The following is an 8,748-nucleotide window of genomic DNA, read 5'->3' on the forward strand; positions in this document are numbered from 1 at the left end:
AGCTGCAGTTTTTTACACATGGTCTAATATGGTTGAATTAAGATCCTGTGAAAATAAACAGAATATTCTGCATTTGCCTGTTAAATAAGTTTCTAAGGGACCCTCCCTTGTTCTATCCTTGATGGGACTGCCAGAAGAACAACTCCTCAGTGCCTGGTAACTACACTTAAGCACAGAAAGTGAAAACTGAGGACTGCAGGTGAGTTGTGTGCTTGCCCTGAACAAGACAGCAACTCTGCACAAGGCTGGCCAAGCTAATTTTTATTTCCCCAAAAGGACTGACTGCTCAGTAGATCTGAGTGCATGCTTTAGGCATGCATTCACATTCCCCTCCCCATAAGCACCTTACATTTAGCAGTCCTTGGAGAAAACAAATTGTTTCCATCATGCAGGGAAGAACAAACCACCTTGAGCCAGACGTCCAGCTCAGAAAAATGTTTCTCCAGCCTTTGGATTCTCTATAACTGGGCTGATGGTTCTAACAGGCACTTGTATTTCTTGTGTCAGCTGGATTTGGAAGATCTTTGAGAAGGCTGCCACGTACTGTTACTTGTCCTTTCTTAGCTGAGCTGTAATTCAGAGGTGCTGATCTCTGTATTAAAATCTAATATATGTATCTTTCCCAACAAGGCCACATTAGGTTAATATACTGCTAGTAGTAAGTGTTCAGATAATACTTCCAGCTGAGTCAGACTATTCATTCCTGCTAACAGGTTAAATGTGCTAAAATAAAGAACTTGCTTCTTTGCCTACACCAGATAAGAGTAATTTCTGCTTGACATCCATTGCAGGAAAATAAACTAGACTTAATTTAGCAATACAGTGAAAAAGGTGACTGCTCCACTTCAAAGGCACAGAAACCTTTATGATTGTACATCATTATCACTAGTAATGTTATGCTGTCATTACAAAATGGAGTCAGGGGAAAGATTTCACCTGTTGAAGTATATTCTAAATTGCCTTCCTTATTTAAGCGTGTCCTTCATGTTAGGACTTAATAGGCCTCCTCCCAGGAGTCAAACACATGTTGAACAGTTTTGTGGCAGCAGTACTCGAGGGTGCTTTCTGGTACCAGGTGAAGACAGATCCTATAACACACTTTCATTTATTTTCCATACTTTTGTGTTTTGGGTTACCCTGTTGAATGAGAGGTGAATGCTTCTTACTCACCCTCCTGTTTGTTTTGCCTTGTGATCTGCAGTGGCTTCTTAACCCTAGTGAGCAAGCATGCAAAAAACAAATTTCCCCAGCAGCAAATTCAAGGATAGAGTCATCTACAGTTGAAAAATTAGAATAAAAATTAGATGAAAAAGCAGAGCTTTTTCATACAGAAGCATTTTTTGCTCTTCTGGATAATGTAAACTGATGCTTATGCACCCCACAGCAAATTTGCTCTGACTTCCCACCCTATCAGTCAAAATCTAATTAGCTGCTGTAAATTAAAACAAATCTATCCTGGGATAGCTGGATCTTTACCACAGAGAAGATCAGTTTACCTCAGCCAACAGGGATGAGCAAAAGCAAACTGGGATGAAAATCCCTGGATGCATAGTTCCCACTGGAGCCCACAGTGGAGTCAGCTCTATGTCTCATGGATGTGGGTGACAAGCCAGGGCTTGCACAGAGTCCCCAGGGGTGGCACAAGGCACTGTGTGTAGTGCTGCTCAGAGTTGTGAAGTTTGGAGCACTGAGGAGCTTTGGCTGCCTTACAGTGAGGTTCAGACTTGCTCTGGGACAATGCTGATCAGAGCTACAGATGTCCTGCAAAGGGGAAAGATATGCTGTGATGGAGAGGGGACAGGATGCAGCAGCTGTCACTGCACCATCTGCAAATCCAGTGTCACAGGCTGGGACTGTAGCACTTTTGATGTACTGGCTGTGTTGGCCCCATGCCTGGCACTGTTAGATTTGTCTATAATATGCATTGTGAGATCATGCAGAGATACATAAGGAAACCCTGAAAGCAATGTGCTAAGATCCTGAAAGTTTTCCATGCCAAGGACTGCACAGTGTTGCACTGTGCAGGCTGTGGGTTAAGACTAGCATGTGATGTTTAGAAGAAAGATGCTATGATATTTTGGTGTATTATTAAAATAAAAGGAGAGGAGTAATAAGTATCCCCACTGGAAGATTTATCTGAGATCCTCCATATCTGCAGCTAAAGGCAGTTCCACTGCTATGAAGTGACTTCTTTTTCCAAACAGGGTAAAGACGGGATCTTTGTTGTGGTGTTGCTGTTGTGTACAAGTTCTTTGGAGAGAGTGGGATCACATCTCCTGCATGTCACAACAGGAGGAACACAACCTAGGCTGAAAATAGCTTTCTGCAGCACAGCAAAAGATAAACAAAATTTCACATGTCCAAGAAATTCTACAATTCACTCGCAAAGTTAAACAGGGAGAAGGTGACTGACTGACAACATACAAACAGTGCTCATATTAAACTGATTTTGTATTGGTTTCTACACCCACCCTTCCATGCACCTCACAGCCAGGGTGTTAATTGCATCCTTCCTATTGTTTTGCCAATTCCTCCTCTGGCAAATAAGGGGAGGGGAGAGGATTATGGAGACTGATGCACTTGATAGCAAAAATAAATAAGCAGATGAATACATAAATAAATAAAGAATCCCCCCAGTAGTCAGAAACATGAGCCTGTTTCATTCTTCCTTCAGTATCTTGAGCCAAGCTTCAAGGGTTATTCAAGAAAAATGATGATTTGATGCCCCAGAGATAGAAGTATCAATTAAAGCTTAATTAACGTTGCATGACACATTGATTTGACTAAACAGAACTTTTAAAATTAATGTATTTCTATATAGGGGGTTGCAATAAGATGCCTTGTGGGAGAGTGAGCAGCCCCCTCTTATAGAGCAGCTCAATAGCTGTAGCACCTGGAGGATTTAAATGCATCACTGGCCCAACATGTTAGATGCTGAATAAATATACAACTGGTAAAGATACTTTTCTTGGATTTGTAGTGTAAACAAGAAGACGTGCCATGTAGATTCTGTGACAGGTAGATCAAGGCTAAGAAAACTTAGGAGATGTAAGGAAATTTGAAAAGATGTACACATTATCTAGCAGTTTCTAATTAGCTTGAAAGAGACTTTTGTGTTTTGGTTTTGTTGTGTTTGGCTTTTTTTAAAATAAGTTATTCCCAAAAACTTATTTGTGTAAAACATTTGTAAAGAAACCAATGTACTTAAGAATTGCCTTAGGGGGTAATAAAGAGAAATTAGACAGGAAAAATGTGCACAGGATGCAGCAAATGGCATGGAAGACAACAACAGCCAGTGTTTTCAAGCTGGGGAACATAATGCCAGCCAGCTCCTGCTGTCTTTCTCACCTGAATAAAAGCAGCCTGATCAGCAACAAACCACAGTTGCCAATGAGAGCTTCAAGTGAGAAGCAGCTCTGAAAATCAGCCCCTTTCCAGATCAATATTGGCTGCCCCAAAGCAAAGATGTTGGCTGAAGAACCACCCTGGGAAATACCCTACCTATCCTCAGGCATTTTATTTCCTTTCACAAAACAGTAACAACACAACCCCTATTACTTGTACTGTTCATACTTCTTTCCTGGGCATGTGGCCTTTTGCCAGCTCCACTCAGCACACAGCACAGGACAGCCCCTCGAGGTGGAGATGGGAATGTGGCTGACTCCACTGGCCAGTTGGATGTAACAGGGGAAAAGTGGCATGATTCCACAGAAAATAATTGATCTGGGGTCTGCTACTGACCCTCTGACCTTTTGTCACTAATCAGATGAGCTGGCAGCGAGAAGCTTATTAAATGCATTAAATTTAAGAAAAACCGAGTAGCAGTATTTTTTTAAAAAAAGTAAAGCTCTTGAGATTATGTTGACATATGAGAATTCACCTTCAGTAAACAGCTGTCTAGATATGTCTTGTGAACTTACTCATCTCTTAGTAAACAGAGCTTGTCATGTTCAGTGACTTCCAGCAATTTGGGGAGCTTTATTTTAGAGATTTCCTCTCCTTTTCCTAACTCCACTCAGTTTGCTGTAGGCTGTCACCTCATTATAGTTACCAATTGCCATGAAACCCCTGAATTTGAAAACACTTATTTTTCTGACAGTTTTTCACCTCTCTCTCTTTTTGTCTTTTTTTTTTTTTTTTTTTTTTTTCCTTTATCTGATGTGCAGCCTGTATCTTGCAGTGAGATCTTTCTCGGGGCTTAATTTTTTGAATCCTGGCTACAGACACAACGTTTCAGGTCATACCAGCCTTAATACTTCTAAGCAACCCAAACCTGAACACACTACTTACTTGAGTAGGCTAGGTATGCATATATATAGGAGTTATATACACACACACACATACACATATATATATATTATGACAGGTTCTGAGTTCCCAATGAATTCATAGTGTTCATTGTTATTACGGAAAGAAGCAATTTAATTCTTTCTAGCAGCAAGTGGTTCCTCCCCAAAGAGTAAAGAACAAACTCCTGGACATAACTTGCAGGCAGAATTACCATGCTTTGGGAACTGCCTCCTTTTATTTATGTCAGTATCCATACAGTGCTGGTGACTGAAGAACTGGTGTTTGCTAAGCACTTCCATGCTGTCTTGCCAGTGACAGGACAAGGGGTAATGGTTTTAAACTGGAAGAGGGGAGATTTAGGTTAGACGTTAGGAAGAAATTATTTGCTGTTAGGGTGGTGAGGCATTGGTACAGGTTGCTCAGGGAGTTTGTGATGCCCCCTCCCTGGAGGTGTTCAAGGCCAGGCTGGACAGGGCTTTGTGCAACCTGGTCTAGTGGGAGGTGTCCCTGCCCATGGCAGGGGAATTGGAACTAGATGATCTTCAAGGTCCCTTCCAACCCAAACCATTCTTTGATTCTATGATAATTCTGCATCAATTTCATTTAAATATCACTTTACATTCAGGGCTATGAGGTTTGGAACTGCTCCTACCATACTTGCAGGTTGTTTTTTTTCATTAATAGCTATTTCATTCTCTCTGTCCGTCACCCATGTCAAAACTTTCCAGGCTGAGGTGAACATTTCCTGCTCCTTTAGATGCAGGAGCCTGTAGGTGCCCCAGCCCTCATCTGTAGTGCTAGGTGCTGTATGCACACCTTCCAGGTGAGAAGTTCTTAAAATCTGAATAAAGGAGATAAATATCAAATAAGAACTTTGACTCCACATCACAGATAAGAAATAAGGGCTTAAGGGACATTAATTCCTGCGTTCATCCCATCTAGCTTTGGGCAACTGCTGTGCATAATTCAGGTGTCTAGCTGCCCCAGAGAGTAGTCTACAAGGAAAGAGTGAGCAAGAAAGAGACCAAATTCTACAAGCAGTTCATGTGCTATACAGACTAAATATTTTAGAGAGATACAATGTTCTCCCATCACTTGAACAGGAAGAGCAGATTATTAGGTCCTTAATGTAGGTCTCAGTGTCCATTTGAAAAATATCCACACACCCAGCTCTCTCTCTCTCACATGTTGAAGCTCACTGGGGGGAAATTTGATCATCTTTCCCAAATGCTAATTCATTCTCTTCTTCAGTTCTGCCTACTACCCACTTTAAATCCACCCTAGCATTCTAGTCTAAATGCAAATTCCTGAAAAGTTTGTACCATTTTGACTCTGTCCCTGGGGCCTCCCATTCCTGCTGTCCCCCCCTCTCTCTCTGTAGAGTATCTCACCAATTTCCTTCATGAGAAAACTATCTAATATAACAACACTCCCATTATGTGTCACTTTCCAATCCCTTTCTCTGATTGCCTCATCTTCACTATTTCATCTGAGACACATCAACTTCTTCTTACGCCCTTCTTGGACCTCCTATTTGCCTCATTTTTTCACACCCCCTCCAAAACTTCTCATTTTCAACTTCTTTCAAAATAAAACACCAGACTTTCCAGTTGCAGATAATAGTTCCCAAACCACCTGTTAACAGTTTTCTCTCTTCTCCTTCCCCTCCCCTCCTTTCTTTCCCCTCTTCATGTCTGACTAAAACCAGCACACTCTTTACAATCACAGCAGATTTCAACCTCCAACTCCATTTTAGACCTATTCCATTTGCCTTCCATACCTTGCATCTCTGAAGCCACTCCTGTCAACAAATCTGATGAGTCTGTCTCCTTTGCCAGATCTTAAGAACTTGCTTTTCACATCTATCCTCCCTATTTTATCAGCTTCCCCAAACAGCCAACTATTCAGTGTCTCGTTTATCATGTTTTGCCCTCCTTTGCTACCTCAGTTCAACTCCAGGTTACCTTGTCTTTTTCCCCTGTGATAAATTTGCATTATTTGTCCTTCCAATTCTGAATGCTTTGGTTCCTTTGTCTTCTCTCACTACTGGGTAAAAAACTGCTCTACTCTTTGCTCAGTAAAAAACTGGCTGGCTGGGCCCAAAGAATTGTGGTGAATGGAGTCAAATCCATCTGGTGGTCAGTCACAAGTGGTGTTCCCCAGGGCTTAGTACTGGGGTCAGTTCTGTTTAACATCATTATCAATTATCTGTACGAGGGGATTGAGTGCACCCTCAGGATGTTTGCAGACGACACCAAGTTGGGCAGGAGTGTTGATCTGCCTGAGGGTAGGAAGGCACTGCAGGGGGATCTGGACAGGCTGGTTTGATGGGCCAAGGCCAATTGTATGAGGTTCAACAAGGCTGAGTGCCGAGTCCTGCACTTGGATCACAACAACCCCATGCAAAGCTACAGGCCTGGGGAAGAGTGGCTGCAAAGTGTCCAGTGGAAAAGGACCTGGGGGTGTTGACTGACAGTGGCTGAATTTGAGTCAGCAGTGTGCCAGGGTGGTCAAGAAGGCCAACAGCATCCTGGCTTGTATTAGAAACACTGTGGCCAGCAGGACTGGAGAGGTGGTTTTCCCCCTGTATGTGGCCATGGCGAGGAAGCAACTTGAGTACTGTGTTCAGTTTTGGGCCCCTTACTTATTTGCACTGAGTGTGGTCAAATGCTGGAACAGGTTGCGCAAAGAGATTGTGGAGTCCTTAATTGTCAAGATATTAAAAACCCAACTAGGCAAAGCCCTGAGCAATCCTCTCCAGGAAAACCTGCTTTGAGCATGTGGTTGGACTAGAGGTTCTTCAGAGGTTTTTGCCAACCTCAAACATTCTGTGATTCTGTGATTCATGGTTCTGCTTCTCTACCCTCTCCTTGTAATTTTCTGTGTACTCAACAGTCTCAACTTTGCTTGCTTTCCATTTGAGGAGTTCTAGCCACGATCTCCAAGCAACCTTCATTCTCTATCACTGTGGACATTGCCACCATCCTGTCATTTACTCAAAATCTTGATATCAGCTTCCACTCATACCTCTCTTCCAGATGCCACTTCTCAGTTACATGAATATGTTCTGTACAATATACTTAATGCCTTTCATTTCTATCTACCCATCCAGGTAAATCTCTTATCTCAGCCTTTTATCATTGAACATCTTAATTACTGCAGAATCCCTTTCTCTGTTTTTTCACAGATGTAAATATGCTCTGATAATATTTCCTGAATGCAAAGGCCATTTTCCCTGATACAGTATTGATTTCTCTTCACTGTTTATATCAAAACTAGGCAGCGTGCATCCAATCAGCCCACACAACCATTTTCCACAGTCCATGTGCTGGATTTTCAAATGAGTGCTGTTTTCTTCCATGCTGCTCCCCATAAATATCTATAAAATAATCTTGTTATTCTCTTCCTTTCAGTGCAGTAATATCTAGAAAGCATTGACAAGGGCTAGGCTGCAGATGCTCTATTAGCTTTGCCTGTCACACTGACCAGCACATTCTTATTGCATCCATGTGTCTTCATCTGTCTGTCACTATTCATGGCTTCTTGATTTGTACTTAGATGTAAGTCATTTCATGCAGAAAATGCCTGTGTTTCTAGAATGTCTGGCAGAGTAAAAATGAGTCCCTGACCGGGGCTGTAAAGCTAATTATCATTGTCAGATAATAAACAAATCAATAATAGACATGTTCTAAAGAAATTAGTGAAATTCCTCACAAAATCAATTGGAGAACTCTTAGAGAAACATTACAACTATCATGATTTTATTTTAAACAAGAAAGCATAATTCAAACATCCCATGTAATGGAATTGCTACTCACTTTTTGTATTTAGTTCTTAGAAATATCTAGGAATAATCCATCAAATACTTCTTGTAGGATACAGATTTAACCTGGACATGTGTTATTCTCAGTCTACCTGTAAAAAGACACAGACAAAAAAAGTAGGGTTTTGTTTAGTGATTATTATCTTATTTGCTATCCTAAATGAATTAAAAACAATTGCTAACAGTTAGATAGGGCACATAAAGCAGCCATCTATACAGAAATGGTTCACAGTGTAATACTGCACTAGGGTATGCTTATTCATCCCATGGAAATAAATGTATTTGTTAAATACAAACCAAGGCTTTCTGTACAGCACTTAATTAAGTGCCTGTCCTTGGCTAACTCTGCAGATATCTATCCCTTTGCCAAAACAGCAATTTATCAATTACTCTCTTGTAGTTGCAAGGGTTTTGGATTAACATGGTAGCTGCTGTGTGATTTTATGGTCCTCAGAAGGTGAAATAATTTATTTATGTGGTTATCCCCAATATTTCCTTTCTCAAATCTTTTACCTTTGTTAGAGCACAATGACTAAGATCTTACACAGATGCTTCTTCTTGTTTCCACTCACATCAGTACATTTTTTCTTATCTGAGTTCCTTGTGCTATTGAAGAGCCACAGTTTAAAAGTAAC

The 8,748-nt window shown here is 41.1% G+C and overlaps 1 protein-coding gene across 1 annotated transcript in view; it reads right to left on the reverse strand.

Annotated features, from left to right (window-relative positions):
- The window catches only part of LOC127395143 (teneurin-4-like), a 62,735-nt gene extending 54,555 nt beyond the window's left edge, over positions 1 to 8,180 (reverse strand). Inside the window, exon 1 of the mRNA XM_051641613.1 lies at positions 8,109 to 8,180. The gene's annotated coding sequence lies outside the window, so the exon portion shown is untranslated. The remainder of the gene's footprint in view (positions 1 to 8,108) is intronic.
- Between the last annotated feature and the right edge of the window lie 568 nt (positions 8,181 to 8,748).

The sequence above is a fragment of the Apus apus genome, chromosome 1 (assembly GCF_020740795.1).
Source record: "Apus apus isolate bApuApu2 chromosome 1, bApuApu2.pri.cur, whole genome shotgun sequence".
NCBI lineage: Eukaryota > Metazoa > Chordata > Aves > Apodiformes > Apodidae > Apus > Apus apus.